Source organism: Pleurodeles waltl, chromosome 9 (assembly GCF_031143425.1).
Source record: "Pleurodeles waltl isolate 20211129_DDA chromosome 9, aPleWal1.hap1.20221129, whole genome shotgun sequence".
NCBI lineage: Eukaryota > Metazoa > Chordata > Amphibia > Caudata > Salamandridae > Pleurodeles > Pleurodeles waltl.
In genome coordinates, this window is record NC_090448.1 from 308998972 (window position 1) to 309014913 (window position 15942).

A 15942-nucleotide genomic window follows, 5' to 3' on the forward strand; every position below is an offset into this window, starting at 1 on the left:
GTTGCAGAGCAGTCCAAGGCTTACTCACAGAAGTGGTGTTTGCTAGTAATCACCATTCACAAGCACACAAGAATAACACTCAAATGTTTGTACAATCTGTGCCTTTTCTTTTGATAAAGTGAAAGTACATTTATTACACACACAACTCAATACTATGCAGTACTTTACAAATATACACAAGATGATGGAATTAATTTTGGATGGCATTGCATAATCATTCTCGTCTCTCTCCAAAGGGAGATTTAAATCAACAACCTACATGGCAGAACATTCACTTGTATCCGAATGCAAGATTTGACTGTAACTTGGCATGAGAGCACCTTCTTCTGGCAATAAAGCACATTTACTTCGATCTCTAGTGGCTGTTAGTCTCATTACTCAAATAAGCCTCAACAAGGAACATGTCTAGGCAGGCTGGAGTGGTTTGTGTTGCTAGGATTACTCTCTGCATTATCTATGCAGTCTACCCACAGTAGTTGACACAGTACCTAATGGAGATCACTTGCTAGTTACTCATCATGCAATACCATCTTTCGCCCCTAGAGGGTGCCTCTTCATATGACCCTTCACAAGTCATATCATTGGCCATAACAATGTAGCCATACCTTTTTAAACACATTTAGCATAACATGCTACCATTTTAACCATAGTCACTAAAGGGCTCCAGGGCTGTGAAAACAAATGCAATTACAGCCTTTCTAGTGAGTGTGCACTATTATAACAATCCTGTTGCTATCACCATTCAGTCCACAAGGTCCTGATCTAGAGGTGCAGTCCCATCACCCTGAAATAAAAAGTTCCAGCTGGGACTTGCTCAGAACAACAGTGGAACTCTGGAGGGGTTATCACGTCCAAGTCCCACTTAACCTAGGGTGAGGACACACTACTTCCTGTTGTGGGGGGCTGCACTGCTCCTGCAGCTCCCCTATCCATTTACTTTCCCCCCATCTTCCTGGGGCAACAACAAGCTGAAAACCAGCACTTGTTGGGGCCAAAGATCATTGTACCTTGCAAGGCATTATGGGGTGCTCCTCAGTGAGCATGCATATTTTATTAGCAGCTCTCCCCACTGTGCTGCGGAGAGCCGTTTACTGCCTGATACACGATCCCTGCCTTTGGGGTATCCGGTCACACCCAGACAACTCCACTCAAGGTAAGACTCACTGGGGAACAGCACAGGGAGCCCACCCCCGGCTTCTCCCACTGGCTCCCCACATGGCCAGCACCTTCCTGTGCTGCTGCAGGAGACGGTTTCTTGAGGTGAGTCTGCCCGCACCAGCAGGTAGATGCGTCTGAAGCTGTGGCTGGGCAGGCCATTGGGGCCCAAGAATGGGGTCCTGGCCCCTCCTGTTGCTTCACAGGGAGCGCAACTGCCCTTTCTGGCTTCTTCTTTGGCCAGCAGCCCCACCCTCTGCAGGCAGCCAACTTCACACGAAGCACAACTGTGCTTCCTTGTGGGGCTCCAGGACGAAGTCCAGGGCTCCCTCTTCTATCTTCACAGGAGAGCGACAGCATCCGGCTTGACTTCCTTGCGTGGCCCTGGGATGGAGTCTGGTGCCCCCTGCTGCCATCTTCGCAGGGAGCACGACAGTGTCCCCAGTCTTGATTTCTTTGTGGGGTCTCGGGATGGGGTCCAGGGGGACCGGCTTATCTTCTTTGCACTGGGGCCAAGGGATGTGAACCTGGGACACTCACTCTTGAGGGAGCACAATGGGGCTTTCTTTAAACAGCCTTCTCGCTCTGGATGCGCAACGATGCACCCCAGCTCCATTCTTTGTAGGGGGCAGCCTCTGGTCTCTGGCCCACCCGAGAGGCATATTTACATTTGGTGGCGGAGCCATCAGTGAAAAGGTCAAAGATTGGCACACTTCACGCCATGATACATCGGGCTCCGTTGGGCCAATTTCGGCAATCTTTGGCTTCTTTTGCTCCTAGTGATGAGCTCTTGTCACCAAGAGCACACTCTTTAGGCCACCGGGCCTAGAAGGTTTTTCAAATTGGTAAGGAGCCTGTCTCAGTGACTCCCTGCGCCAGTCTTTCATCTGGGTGCCTTCTTTTCTCTGGGCAGCGCGCTCTCCTTGCGTCAGGGCACAGTCTTTCCTCCGATTGGTCCTCGAGGGCTTACCTGGCCCTGGACTGTGCACTAAGTGGGCAGTCAGGGGGACATAGAGCCCTTCCCTGTGCAAGATCTTTTAGGTAGGGGGCTTAAGTGTCCAGCAGGGATGCTCCTCTGGCCTATCCTGATGTGCCACATCACTTCTCTGTCCCAACCTTATACACAGTCTTCTGGGATAGCTCAACATTGTGTTGTCCAGGAGTCAATTGGCAGAAGTGCTCTAAGAGACTCAGCTCTTCCTCCGTGACCTTCCTGTCAGGGTCTCTCCCAGAAATTCCTCCAAGGAGCCCCTCTTCACTGAGGACACCAGGCCAAGGCCAGGTTCAAGGCACGGAATGGCAGCTGGCTGATTGATGCAAGGCCCTGCTCCTGCAGCTGGACACAGCAGTACTTGGCCTTAATCCTGAGCTTAGTCAGAGAAAGAGGACATTCCTGGATGACTCATGAGCTCTACAAATATGTTTTTGTAACCAACTGCATTACTCTTTTAATATAAGTTACAGTGTACATTGGTGCGAGACTGGAGTCTGTGGATCCTAGGTGTAGGAAGTTGGCTCTGTATTCACTATTTCAAAGTAAGAAATAGTATGCACAGAGTCCAAGGGTTCCCCTTAGAGGTAAGATAGTGGCAAAAAGAGATAATACTAATGCTCTATTTTGTGGTAGTGTGGTCGAGCAGTAGGCTTATCAAAGGAGTAGTGTTAAGCATTTGTTGTAAATACACAAGCAATAAATGCAGAACACACACTCAAAGACAATTCCAGGCCAATAGGTTTTTGTATAGAAAAATATATTTTCTTAGTTTATTTTAAGAACCACAGCTTCAAGATTTACATGTAATACTTCAAATGAAAGGTATTGCAGGTAGGTACTTTAGGAACTTTGAATTAGCAAAATAGCATATACAGTTTTCACATAAATAACAAAGCTATTTTAAAACTAGACAGTGCAATTTTCACAGTTCCTAGGGGGAGTAAGAGTTTGTTAGTTTTTGCAGGTAAGTAAACCAGCTGCGGGGTTCAAGTTTGGGTCCAAGGTAGCCCACCGTTGGGGGGTTCAGAGCAACCCCAAAGTTACCACACCAGCAGCTCAGGGCCGGTCAGGTGCAGAGGTCAAAGTGGTGCCCAAAACGCATAGTCTGCCAGCAGGTAAGTACCCGCGTCTTCGGAGGGCAGACCAGGGGGGTTTTGTAGGGCACCGGGGGGGGGACAGAAGTCCACACAGAAAGTACACCCTCAGCAGCACGGGGGCGGCCGGGTGCAGTGTGCAAACACGCGTCGGGTTTGTGATTGAAATCAATGGGAGACCAAGGGGTCTCTTCAGCAATGCAGGCAGGCAGGCGGGGGGGGGAGCTCCTCGGGGTACCCACCACCTGGGCAAGGGAGAGGGCCTCCTGGGGGTCACTCCTGCACTGGAGTTCGGATCCTTCAGGCCCTGGGGGCTGCGGGTGCAGAGTCTTTACCAGGCGTCGGATCTTAGAAGCAGGCAGTCGCGGTCAGGGAGAGCCTCAGGATTCCCTCTGCAGGCGTCGCTGTGGGGGCTCAGGGGGGGGGGGGGCAACTCTGGCTACTCACGGTCTCGCAGTCGCCGGGGAGTCCTCCCTGAAGTGATTGTTCTCCACAAGTCGAGCCGGGGGCGTCGGGTGCAGTGTGTCAAGTCTCACGCTTCCGGCGGGAAAAGCAAGTTCTTTCAAAGTTGCTTCTTTGTTTCAAAGTTGCAGTCTTTGGTGAACAGAGCCGCTGTCCTCGGGAGTTCTTGGTCCTTCTAGAGCAGGGCAGTCCTCGGAGGATTCAGAGGTCGCTGGTCCCTGGGGAAAGCGTCGCTGGAGCAGTGTCTTTAGAAGTGGGGAGACAGGCCGGTAGAGCTGGGGCCAAAGCAGTTGGTGTCTCCGTCTTCTCTGCAGGGTTTTTCAGCTTAGCAGTCCTCTTCTTCTTAGGTTGCAGGAATCTAGTTTCCTAGGTTCTGGGGCCCCTAAATACTCAATTTAGGGGTGTGTTTAGGTCTGGGAGGGCAGTAGCCAATAGCTACTGTCCTTGAGGGTGGCTACACCCTCTTTGTGCCTCCTCCCTGAGGGGAGGGGGGCACATCCCTAATCCTATTGGGGGAATCCTCCATCTGCAAGATGGAGGATTTCTAAAAGTCAGTCACCTCAGCTCAGGACACCTTAGGGGCTGTCCTGACTGGCCAGTGACTCCTCCTTGGTTTTCTCATTATCTCTCCTGGACTTGCCGCCAAAAGTGGGGGCTGTGTCCAGGGGGCGGGCATCTCCACTAGCTGGAGTGCCATGGGGCATTGTAACACGAAGCCTAAGCCTTTGAAGCTCACTGCTAGGTGTTACAGTTCCTGCAGGGAGGGAGGTGTGAAGCATCTCCACCCAGAGCAGGCTTTTGTTTCTGTCCTCAGAGAGCACAAAGGCCCTCACCACATGGGGTCAGAAACTCGTCTCTCAGCAGCAGGCTGGCACAGACCAGTCAGTCCTGCACTGAACAATTGGGTAAAATACAGGGGGCATCTCTAAGATGCCCTCTGTGTGCATTTTTTAATAAATCTAACACTGGCATCAGTGCGGGTTTATTATTCTGAGAAGTTTGATACCAAACTTTCCAGTATTCAGTGTAGCCATTATGGAGCTGTGGAGTTCGTTTTTGACAGACTCCCAGACCATATACCCTTATGGCTACCCTGCACTTACAATGTCTAAGGTTTTGCTTAGACACTATAGGGGCATAGTGCTCATGCACCTATGCCCTCACCTGTGGTATAGTGCACCCTGCCTTAGGGCTGTAAGGCCTGCTAGAGGGGTGACTTACCTATGCCACAGGCAGTGTGAGGTTGGCATGGCACCCTGAGGGGAGTGCCATGTCGACTTAGTCATTTTCTCCCCACCAGCACACACAAGCTGGCAAGCAGTGTGTCTGTGCTGAGTGAGGGGTCCCTAGGGTGGCATAAGACATGCTGCAGCCCTTAGAGACCTTCCCTGGCATCAGGGCCCTTGGTACCAGGGGTACCAGTTACAAGGGACTTACCTGGGTGCCAGGGTTGTGCCAATTGTGGAGACAATGGTATATTTTAGGTGAAAGAACACTGGTGCTGGGGCCTGGTTAGCAGGGTCCCATCACACTTCTCAGTCAAGTCAGCATCAGTATCAGGCAAAAAGTGGGGGGTAACTGCAACAGGGAGCCATTTCTTTACACTAGGGAACTGGAGTGGTGCCCTAGACCAGCCTGTCCCATTGACATATAATGGAGTGCCACTACAAAAAAGACAGTAAGCACATTGAAAATTTCTCACATGAGCACACCCTTCTCATAAGGCCTACTCCAGGTCACCACCCACTCTGCATGGTCCCTTCTGCATCAAGCTACCTCAGCACGGTTCTTGTGAGCATGTGCAACTAGCCCTGGGCTTCCTACCTTTTCTGCATCATTGCAGCCTTTGCTTAACAAGGCGACACCGGCGGTAAACATGTGCAGTCCATTTTACCATGAGATTACTGTGGGTGAGTCCCAAACTATGAGGGTCCATCACAGTAAAAGGTAAAAAGTCAGGGTAGACCAGATAGTAAGAACTGTCCTCTCACAAAAGGTTAACAAAGCAAAACAGCTAAAAGAGAACCAGTGCAGTATTTATTATTTGGCATTGCGCTAACTGTGTAGCACAGGATGCTTAGAACGTGGATGGTGTGCCCAAGAACAGTGCATGTGAAGACAGCTTGGGGATGTGACAGTGTAGCTCTAGCCTGTGCCACTGTAGAGCAAGAGCCTTACTCTGAGGAAAGACACAATCCCACAGAGGAAGGAACAGGACTGCGTCAAGTCTAGTTTTTACTTCTAAATCTAAGCAAAATTTGGAGATACTTGTTTGGCTTAACTCCGCAGTATTAGATAACCATAATGGTGGAAAGAAAAAAAATAGAACAGATGGTGCAACCTATTCTGGCTAGGTCTGGTGGACAGATTTAGAGAAAATTGAGCACTTAGTGCTTTAGGACAATTAACTTACCTTTGGTAGCGCCTTATCTGGTGGAACCTATACTTACCATCCTTCTAATGAAGAGTAGATACTCAATCTCCTGGACCCAAAAAGAGTGTTGCCGTTCTACCTTGATCATACAAAAGAGTTTCAGGTGGACGACCAATTCTTCGTAGCGCATGTGGGTGCAAAGAAACATTAAGCAGTGCAGAAGCGGACCATCCCCAGATCGTTGAGCTCTGTGTTAAGATCTGATACACACTGGCCAAAAAGCAACCTGAGGGTCTGCATGCTCATTCTACCCGAACTAAGGATGCTAAAACTGTGACCACTGCATTAGCACGTGGAGTTCTAGTCCTGGACATCTGTAAGGCAGTAACGTGGTTTACTAGGCAATACTGCCTAGAAAGTGAGGTCTGTTGGGGCAGGCACTTTGCCTATTGGGTCCTGCAGAACTTTCTTGTTTGAAATTGGTTTGGAGCCCCACCTCTGGGGATGGTATTGCTTGAGTATCTATTGAAAGGTAAGGATTCTGCAGCTATAAGTCTTTAGCAAATGGACAGGTTACTTACCTTGGTAATGTCTTATCTGGTAGACACAATATCTAGTTGCTGTCAACACCAGGGCAGTGCTCGCTCTATTGGCGACGAGAATGCAAAAACCCAGCACTCTCAAAACAACGTAATTTATGCATTGTGCTGATATGTTGTTGTTTAACCTTTTGCATTGCAGAGTTCAATCCTGAAGACTTATTTGTAATGTGCTTACAAATGCTGCTCATTTGCAATGTATTGCTGCAGGCTTTCAGAGTGTGTTAGGGTGTGGTCCCTTTCCAGGGCCTTCTAGAGACTTTCCCTACAACATGCCTGGGAGTGGTTGTGGGCTGGGCCAAGACTATAAAAAGGAGCCAGCCCAGCTCCAGGTGCTCACTATTCAGAGGTCCCGGTGCAGAGCAGCAGCTACTTCCTGAGCTCCTGTCCCAGTGGCCTATTTGATCTTCCAGACATCTGACTTTCATTCTTCATTTGGAGATCCTTGTTCTGGGCGGTAAGACGGTGGTTGGGCTGGGCTCCCGACGCCGTTATTGAGAACGCTCATGTTCTTGGGCCTAATTCTTTTATGATTTGACAGAGTAATTTGCGAGTGTGAAATATGCGCGTGAGTGTTTGTGACATTTGCAGGGTGACTTGCGAATCTGCAAGACGCGCGATTCGTTTCATGATAATTTAATCTTGTTAATTATAGTGCGCTACCATTTCTTGACATTTACATGGTGGCTTAAGAATCGGCAAGACGAGCGATTCGTTTTATGGTGTTTTAACTTTGTTGTTCATTGCGCGCTACCATTTCTTGATATTTACATGGTGGCTTAAGAATCTGCAAGACGCGCAATTCGCTTTATGGTGTTTTAACCTTGTTGTTCATTGCGCGCTACCAGCAAAAGACACGCGGTTCGTTTCATTGTACTTTGATCTTGTTATTCATTGTGAGCTGCTATTTCTTGGCATTTACATCGTGGTTTACGAATCAGCAAGACACACGATTCTCTCCTCGAGTTTAATTCATGTTGTTTATTGTATGCCACTATTCTAAGATATTTATCATGTAATATTCGAGTTGACAAGTTATGTGATTTGTTTTTCCTGAATCCATATTGTGTTATTCATGGTGCACAATCCTTTTATGGTGTTTACTATATATATATATATATATATATATATATTTATATATATGGAAAATGTCACTTACCCAGTGTACATCTGTTCGTGGCATTAGTCGCTGCAGATTCACATGCTGTGCATTATCCTGCCATCTAGTGTTGGGCTCGGAGTGTTACAAGTTGTTTTTCTTCGAAGAAGTTTTTTCGAGTCACGAGATCGAGGGACTCCTCCCATTTCGGCTCCATTGCGCATGGGCATCGACTCCATCTTAGATTGTTTTCCCCGCAGAGGGTGAGGTAGGAGTTGTGTATTACAGTAATAGTGCCCATGCAATGGAGTGAATACGTATGTACATAATGTAGTTTAAAGTAATATATTTACAAAGTTACAAATGTTCAAGATCAACTTCTAAACGGCTACAGGCTCCCGGGGAGGCAGGTGGGCGCATGTGAATCTGCAGCGACTAATGCCACGAACAGATGTACACTGGGTAAGTAACATTTTCCGTTCGATGGCATGTGTAGCTGCAGATACACATGCTGTGCATAGGCTAGTAAGCAGTTATCTCCCCAAAAGCAGTGGTTCAGCCTGTAGGAGTTGAAGTTGTTTGAAACAATGTTCGTAGTACTGCTTGACCTACTGTGGCTTGTTGTGCCGTTAACACATCTACACAGTAGTGTTTGGTAAATGTATGAGGCGTAGACCATGTAGCTGCCTTACATATTTCGGTCATTGGAATATTTCCTAGAAAGGCCATGGTAGCACCTTTCTTTCTAGTTGAGTGTGCCCTTGGTGTAATAGGCAGTTCTTTTTTTGCTTTAAGATAACAGGTTTGAATGCACTTAACTATCCATCTAACAATGCCTTGTTTAGAAATTGGATTTCCTGTATGAGGTTTTTAGAAAGCAATAAATAATTGTTTTGTTTTTCTAATTAGTTTTGTTCTGTCAATGTAGTACATTAACGCTCTTTTGATGTCTAATGTATGTAGTGCTCTTTCAGCTACAGAATCTGGTTGTGGAAAGAACACTGGTAGTTCTACTGTTTGGTTCAAGTGGAACAGTGATATGACTTTTGGTAAGAATTTAGGATTTGTTCGTAGGACTACTTTATGCCTGTGTATCTGAATAAATGGTTCTTGTATGGTAAATGCTTGTATCTCACTTACTCTTCTTAGAGCTGTGATAGCAATTAGGAATGCAACCTTCCATGTTAAGTATTGCATTTCACATGAGTGCATAGGTTCGAAGGGTGGACCCAGGAGGCGAGTTAAGACAATGTTGAGGTTCCACGAAGGAACTGGTGGTGTTCTTGGTGGTATAATTCTCTTTAGGCCTTCCATAAATGCTTTAATGACTGGTATCCTAAATAATGAAATTGAGTGGGTAATTTGCAGGTAAGCTGAAATTGCAGTAAGATGTATCTTAATGGATGAAAAAGCTAGTTTTGACTTTTGCAAATGTAGCAAGTAGCTTACGATGTCTTTAGCAGATGCGTGTAAGGGTTGAATTTGATTATTGTGGCAATAATAAACAAATCTTTTCCACTTATTTGCATAGCAATGTCTAGTGGTTGGTTTTCTATCGTGTTTTATGACCTCCATACATTCCTGTGTAAGGTCTAAGTGTCCGAACTCTAAGACTTCAGGAGCCAAATTGCTAGATTCAGCGATGCTGGATTGGGGTGTCTGATCTGTTGATTGTGTTGAGTTAACAGATCTGGTCTGTTTGGTAGTTTGATATGAGGCACTACTGAGAGGTCTAGTAGTGTTGTGTACCAAGGTTGTCTTGCCCAAGTTGGTGCTATGAGTATGAGTTTGAATTTGTTTTGACTCAACTTGTTTACTAGATATGGAAGGAGTGGGAGAGGGGGGAAAGCATATGCAAATATCCGTGACCAGCTCATCCATAACGCATTGCCCAGAGACTGATCTAGTGGGTACCTGGATGCGAAGTTTTGGCATTTTGCGTTTTCTTTTGTTGCAAACAGGCCTATTTGTGGTGTTCCTTAATTTTGGAAGTAAGTGTGTAGTACTTGGGGGTGAATCTCCCATTCGTGGATCTGTTGGTGATCCAGAGAGAGATTGTCTGCTAACTGATTCTGAATCCCTGGAATGAACTGTGCTATTAGGCGAATGTGGTTGTGTATAGCCCAATGCCATATTTTCTGTGTCAGGAGCCACAACTTTGTTGAGTGTGTCCCTCCCTGTTTGTTTAAGTAATACATCGTTGTCATGTTGTCTGTTTTGACAAGAATGTGTTTGTGGCTTATTATTGGTTGAAATGCTTTTAACGCTAGAAATACTGCCAATAGTTCTAAGTGATTTATGTGAAACTGTTTTTGCCGAGAGTCCCATTGTCCCTTAATGCTGTGTTGATTGAGGTGTGCTCCCATCCCTATCATGGAGGCATCTGTAGTTATTACGTATTGAGGCACTGGGTCTTGAAAAGGCCGCCCTTGGTTTAAATTTATATTGTTCCACCATTGAAGCGAGGTGTATGTTTGGCGGTCTATCAACACTAGATCTAGAAGTGGACCCTGTGCCTGTGACCATTGTGATGCTAGGCACTGTTGTAAGGGCCGCATGTGCAATCTTGCGTTTGGGACAATGGCTATGCATGAGGACATCATGCCAAGGAGTTTCATTACTATTTTGACTTGTATTCTTTGGTTTGGATACATGACCTGTATTACATTGTGAAATGCTTGTACTCTTTTTGGACTTGGAGTGGCAATCGCTCTTGCTGTGTCGATTGTTGCCCCTAAGTATTGCTGTGTCTGACACGGCTGAAGGTGTGACTTTGTGTAGTTGATTGAGAAACCTAGTTTGTGTAGGGTTTCTATGACTTACTTTGTGTGTTGTGAACACCATTCTAGTGTGTTGGTTTTGATTACCCAATCGTCTAGGTACGGGAACACATGTATTTGCTGCCTTCTGATATGCGCAGCTACTACTGCCAGGCATTTTGTAAAAACTCTTGGCGCAGTTGTTATTCCGAATGGCAACACCTTGAATTGGTAATGTACCCCTTGGAATACAAATCTTAGGTACTTTCTGTGTGAAGGATGTATTGGTATATGGAAATATGCATCCTTTAGGTCTAGTGTTGTCATGTAGTCTTGTTGTTTGAGCAGTGGGATTACGTCTTGTAATGTCACCATGTGAAAGTGGTCTGATTTGATGTAGGTATTTAATGTTCTGAGATCTAATATCGGTCTCAGTGTTTTGTCCTTTTTGGGTATGAGAAAGTATAGAGAGTAAACTCCTGTTCCTTTCTGTTGAATTGGTACTAATTCTATTGCTCCTTTTTGTAGCAATGCCTGGATCTCTAGTCCTAGAAGATCCATGTGTTGTTTTGACATATTGTGTGTTTTCAGTGGGATGTTTGGAGGGAATCTGAGAAATTCTATGCAATAACCATGCTGGATAATTGCCAGTACCCAAGTGTCTGTTGTGATCTCCTCCCAATGTTTGTAAAAATTGCTTAGTCTCCCCCCCCCACAGGTGTTGTGTTGGGGATTTGTGACTTGGAAGTCACTGCTTGTTTTGAGGAGTTTTGGAACTTCCCTCTATTCTTTTGGAATTGTCCCACTCTATATTGCCCCGAAAACTTCCCCGCTGATATTGGCTCTGATAAGTGGGCCTTGTTTGTGAGGTTGTGGGTTCTGTAGCTTGTCCTCGAAACCCCCCTCTAAACTGTGTTTTGCGAAATGTGCCTCTGCTCTGTGGGGAGTAGAGTGCGCAAATGGCTTTGGCCGTATCAGTGTCTTTTTTAAGTTTTTCGATAGCAGTGTCCACCTCCGGCCCAAACAACTGCTGTCCATTAAAAGGCATATTCAGCACGGCTTGTTGTATTTCCGGCTTGAATCCCGACGTACGCAACCATGCATGTCTCCTTATTGTTACTGCAGCTGTATCTGCTGCATCCATTGCTGACCGTATCTGATTATTTGAGATACTTTGTCCTTCCTCCACCACTTGTTGTGCCCTTTTCTGGAACTCTTTGGGTAAGTGTTCTATGAAATGCTGCATTTCGTCCCAATGAGCCCTATCATATCTTGCCAAAAGTGCTTGTGAGTTGGCAATGCGCCATGGGTTTGCTGCTTGTGCTGCGACCCTTTTCCCTGCGGCGTCGAATTTGCGACTCTTCTTGTCTGGAGGTGGTGCGTCTCCCGAGGTGTGAGAGTTTGCTCTCTTGCGAGCTGCCCCTACTACCACAGAGTCTGGTGATAATTGCTGCGTGATATACACAGGGTCTGTAGGCGGTGGCTTGTACTTTTTCTCCACCCTTGGAGTTATGGCCCTGCCCTTCACAGGCTCTTGCTGTTTGGAGTGTTTTAGCATTCCAGGTAGCATAGGTAAGCTCTGGTATTGGCTCCGAGTGGAGGATAGTGTATTAAACCAAAAGTCATCCTCAATCGGTTCTGCATGCAAGGTGACATTATGAAAAGCCGCTGCTCTTGAGACCACCAACGTGTAGAATGTACTGTCCTCAGGTGGCGACGGTCTCACTGGGTAACAGTCTGGGCTGTTATCCGATACTGGCACATCATAAAAGTCCCATGCGTCGGGATCATCCTGACTCATTGCAGTATGAGTTGGGGATTGCATCAGTGGTGGAGTGACTACTGGTGATGTGTGCATTGATGGTGGTGGAGATGGTGGCGGAGTGGTTTGTCTTGCCACCTTTGCCTGTGGCTGCTTGTCCTTTTCTTGAAAGGCAAGTCTTCTTTTCATTTTAATTGGGGGAAGAGTGCTTATCTTCCCTGTGTCCTTTTGAATTTGGAGCCTCCTTTGAGTGTAGTCTGGCTCCATTGATTCTAATTCTTGTCCGAACTTATGTCCTTGCATTTGGGAGGACAATCCCTGTTCCTCTGTGTAGGAACCTGATTTCAGTTCCGAGGCTGGATGTTTCGGAATTGAAACCTTTTCGGTAGCCTTTTTCGGCTCCGACAACACTTTCTTTATATTCGGCGTCGTGGTCTCTCGGTGCCGACCCATTTCGGTGCCACTGTCTCGGTGCCGAACTTGCTCGGAGCCGCTGTCTCGGGCTCGAGATTGCTGTGTGCCGGTATCTCGACCGGAGTCGGATGACTTCGACACAAGCGGGCCCTTTTTCGGTGCCGATGATCGGTCACCTATTTTTCGGGTTAAGCCCTGGCCTGTTGGCGGTGGCGTCCCCTGGGCTTTTGTGGTCTTCTCGTGAGTTTTATGTTTCGACGTCTTACTCACGGTTTTAGGCGTTTCTTCAGGATCGAGCTCGTCCTTCTTCCTCCTTTAAATGCCTTTGTCCTGTCGGCGCCGACGCCATCTGCAGTCTTCTCGCTCTTCAGTCTCTTAATGTCTTCCTCGACCGAAACGCTCGACAGGCTTCACAAGTATCTTCTCTGTGTTCTGTAGACAAACACAAGTTACAGACCAGGTGCTGATCTGTATACAGATACTTGTTGTGACATTTTGGGTAGAAGCGGAATGGGGTCCGTTCCATCAGCCTTGAAGAGACACATGGCCGGGCCGACCAGGCCCCGACAGGGATCAAATAAACCCTGAAGGGCCACCGGAGCTCTTCAAAAGTCGGTGTCGATCACGTTGTAACTAACCTGATACCGAACGCAAACAATACTGACGATTTTTCCGAGATTCTAACTAACTTTCTGACCCGAAACACGGAGCGAAAAGGAACACGTCCGAACCCGATGCCGGAAAAAAAACAATCTAAGATGGAGTCGATGCCCATGCGCAATGGAGCAGAAAGGGGAGGAGTCCCTCGATCTCGTGACTCGAAAAGACTTCTTCGAAGAAAAACAACTTGTAACACTCCGAGCCCAACACTAGATGGCGGGATGTGCAAAGCATGTGTATCTGCAGCTACACATGCCATCATTATATATATATATATATATATATGTATATATATATAAAAATCTACAATATGCGCAACATTTTAAGAGTACACAGAAGATCAGAGTGTCTAGATGCAATATTGTATGGTCCTAGTATGCATTCTCAAAAAAGGATTTATATGACTGGTTTAAAATTTAGTCAGAACGTTTTTCTGATTCTCATGTAAAGGAAAGTACTTGAATAAGAAAGTTTTCATTTAATCCATCTTGATTCCCTTACAGGTATCCGGCCATCTTGAAACTTAGTCATTTTAAACCTAATTCTTAGATTGTTCATGTTTTCAGAATGACTATGCTTAGAATCATAGTCTAGTATTGATTTCAGGAGATATAATTTTCATATTGTGTGTTCTAACCTTTTTCTTACTACAGATCTCCTTCCCAGCTGTTTCCCTTCCTAATCCCCTCTTGAACTCTCTTAGCCTCTGTGATTTATCTATCAGAGTCTAGGAGCTGTTCAGTGGTGGACGTGTTGGGAACGTGCGCAGACCCCGAGGATCTGGTGACTCTGACAGTTGCAGATTCCTGATCGACCCACCTATCCTCCCCGCACTGCAAACTGATTTCTAAGGGCAGGGCCTTCACTTTCAGGGCCCTTGTTTTGACACACCAGTGGTCAGTGTTCTTCATGGCTCAGCGTTTCTGGCGTGGAAAGAAACTGACATCAGCGTGCCTTGGTGGTGCCTATATAGGGACCTTGATGTCATTTCCATTGGGGGCGGTGTAGACACATGCAGAACCGATTAACACCACCAACCAGCGCGCAGGGGTGCTGCTCACGAACATCTTGCAGATCCTGTCTGATACCTGGAAGAATTCAAAGGTAAGGAATCTGCAAATAGAAGTCTCTATCGGGTGCATAAAACACACCAGAAAGGTAGTATTTTTGCTGGCACAAGTGTGACGGAAGAAACTTACTCCTACGTTTATGCAGGATCTACCAGCCAAGCAGAAGCAATATGATAGCTCGATCTTGGGAGTCTAACTGGGTGTGATTAAATATAGCAGTATCTGAATGAATGTAAGGCAAAGTTCATACTCAATGCACAACGACTAAATCTGGGAGACAACGGACTACAGTTTACTGGACATCTCCAGTAGGAATCATTTATCAAATCCTCTTTCTCAAACCACAGACCCTTTATAGGATTGGATCTCACTTGCAAAAGCTATTTTTTTGGTTTATGTGTTTGAGAACCTCATAAGCATTTTGCCTCAATCTCCTTGCCAGTATACTATGTAACTGGTGAGACGGGCAACAAAACATTTAGCCATTGCCCTCTCTGGCTCTTAATTAATTGTCTGCATATTTTCTTTAAAAGGCAGGCTAACGTTTACATTTTTCTAAGAGCCCCTAAGGCTTACAAAGCCATGGCAACAAGTAAATATTGTCAATAAAGTTAAACTGTTACAAAGACTTACGTAAATGGTAGCTCTGACTGGTTACTGACATTGATAGCATGTGACTGCTCTGTCACATTGTATACAAGTTCCAACATTTACAATGCTAAGAAATAGAAAGAGTCTTGGCTGGTAAAAAGAGTAAAGCATAGAAGGCATAAAGCATGGAAAAGGGAGTCTTAGCGACCCATGTTCAACAGTACCCTACACAATCGTGCAACGTGATAAATGACAATACCAACAAAGAAAGTGTCAAGAGCAAGCTAGACAATAAACTGAGATGGGCGGGCAGTCTACTATTAATTGCTCTTAGATTAAGGACTAAAGGTAGGTCTTCAGGTGTCTCTTAATCCTCACCCTTATGTCCAAGGAGGCCAAATATCTCGGTACACCAAAGGCTACACCCCTCTAACATTTCTGAACGTATCTGTCTGTGTGTAGGAGTTGCATTAGTGGGAGGAACTGTTATGAAAAACATGTTGGTCACCACATGGAACGGTAGGTTACAGACGATAATGCGATCTACTAGCACGTCCTAAATAGCATACTTTTTCTATATTTTGTTTTTATTTTTTTTAACAGGCATGACATCAATAATTCAGGACAGATACAAGAGATTTCCTAAACCATTGATGTTAATTGCTTGAACTGATTCACAAACGTTCTAACTCTTCCTGCAGCCCTTTACTGCTCTAGCAAGATGCCCTTCAAATTCATCAGAGCTGTGTAACCTTCATTACCCAGACTTACACCCAAAACTGATTTCCATGTACCATTCACTCCATTTTGCTCTTCTGCCCCACACAAACTACTGCTTTACCATTTTCATGTTGCCAACAAAATACTCGGCAAAACCATTTTTAAAAGCCATCAAGCCCTTACTACACT

General features: G+C 45.9%; 1 protein-coding gene across 11 annotated transcripts in view; it reads right to left on the reverse strand.

Annotated features, from left to right (window-relative positions):
- The window catches only part of DCAF1 (DDB1 and CUL4 associated factor 1), a 709202-nt gene that overhangs the window by 497306 nt on the left and 195954 nt on the right, over positions 1 to 15942 (reverse strand). The gene's annotated exons all lie outside the window — the stretch shown is intronic.